Below are 1,834 nucleotides of genomic sequence, written 5' to 3'. Positions count from 1 at the left end.
TCTTTAAAAAATGTACCTTACTTGGGTTTTGCAGATATTTTTATAATTGTAATTTAATATTTTTTATCACATTTGGTAAAAGCTGTCCAAATTCTTCCACTCTTCTTTTCTCAATTCTACATTAGAACATTTAATATTATTCCCCAAGTCACTGAAATTCCCTTCATTTTTTAAGTCATTTTTTTCTAGATCTTGACATTATGTAGTTCCTATTAATTAATCTTCAAAATCAACCCATTTTCCTGCCTTCTCTTATTTCTGCTATTAAGCCTATTCAGTAATTTTATTTATCAGGTCAGATAACTGTCTATGCAATTTTCAATTCTAGAATTTCTACTGGGTTTACTGCTGTTGATTTTTTTTTTGAATTAAATTCAGTTAATTTAACCAAGTTTTAATTTAAGTCCTCGAACAAATTTTTTACAATTTTTTTAAAGACATTGTCTGCTATTTCTATATCTTGGTTATCCCTTAGATGTTTCTAGTGCCTTTTTTTTTTTTTCCTGAACAATTGGTCACAATACATTACTTATCAACATAATTTAAAAATATCTTTTTATATTGGACATTGTAAATAACACTTGTTCCTAGATTCTATTATCTTCTGAGGAAGATTCATTTTTTGCTTAAGCATTTAGTTAAGCTACTGGCAATTCATCTTAAGGTGGAGGTTTAGTTTTATACTTTATTAGGGCAGATTCTTATAAAACTCAAGTTTTTTAATAAGCACCTCTAACCTGACAGGACTTAAACTCCAAACTCTGTCCCCCTCCTTTGAGCAGGAGCTGAAATCTCTTCTTAGACTTTTTATCCTCCAATTTTTATTTTATTTTGCTATTTTCCACTTGGATCTTTTGAATGTCCCACATGCATGTGCATTTCAGAGGTAAGCTGTCACTAAAGGAATTTATAGATACATTCGCAGGCAGGCCCTGCTTTGACTTCATCCTTTCTGAGATTCATTTCAATTTCCAGCAACTCTGGTTGCCTAAAATTCTGTCTTATGAATCCCTAAGGTGATAAGACTGCAATTTTTTGCTGGAGTTGTAGCCTCTATACTCACATTGGACTGGGGGGCAAGATACTTATACTTGGATCTCGTGCAGTTAACTTACATTGTGAAGGATCGAATCCTCTGAAGTATCCTCCTGATTTGAATAGCTCTCTAGTGACTTTTTTTTTTCCTTTTTTTTTAGGCGAGGCAATCCTTGGCTGACCTCACAGATTGCAAGGACCTTCTCAGCTTATAATCCCTTATTTTTTTATTTTTTACGCCTACAGCACCTGGTCTTCCTAGGTGATCTCCCATCCAAGTACTAACCAGGCCTGACCCTGCTTAGCTTCCGACATCAGATGGGATCAGACTTGTTCAGGATGGCATGGCCATAGACCAGTGACTTTTTAAATTGTTTCCCCTACTACCAGAGTTTATAACTATCTTTGAGCTGGTTATTTCAATAGATATTCTGACATTTTTGGAGCTAGAATTCACCAATTAATTTAAAAGGACAGTATATAGGCATTGCTATATCATTCACTTACCACATTTCCAATTCAGATTTTTGCCAGACATTTAGACTTTGATAAACCACAGAAAACATATATTAAGAATGAAATTTCAAGAAAATATTAAAAAATAGTTTAGTAGTTATGCATTCAATTACTATGTGTCATATATATAGTTGAATTCACTGTGAATTCCTTTAAAAAAAAAAGACCCCTAAAATGTAAAATAATATATATTTTAATGTTTCTTACTCTTTCAAATGTAGTGTCTTGATATCTAAGATCTAAAAAACTGGAAAAGGATGACAGCTGATTTTCAATTTATAAG

The 1,834-nt window shown here is 32.3% G+C and overlaps 1 pseudogene; it reads right to left on the bottom strand.

The window, feature by feature from the left end:
- Positions 1–1,272: 1,272 nt before the first annotated feature.
- LOC120583427 (uncharacterized) lies at positions 1,273–1,391 on the bottom strand (annotated as a pseudogene).
- Between the last annotated feature and the right edge of the window lie 443 nt (positions 1,392–1,834).

The sequence above is a fragment of the Pteropus medius genome, unplaced genomic scaffold (assembly GCF_902729225.1).
Source record: "Pteropus medius unplaced genomic scaffold, Ma_sr-lr_union100, whole genome shotgun sequence".
Lineage (NCBI taxonomy): Eukaryota > Metazoa > Chordata > Mammalia > Chiroptera > Pteropodidae > Pteropus > Pteropus medius.
Note: the sequence above shows the minus strand (reverse complement) of the source record. Positions and strands in the feature narration are given on the sequence as shown.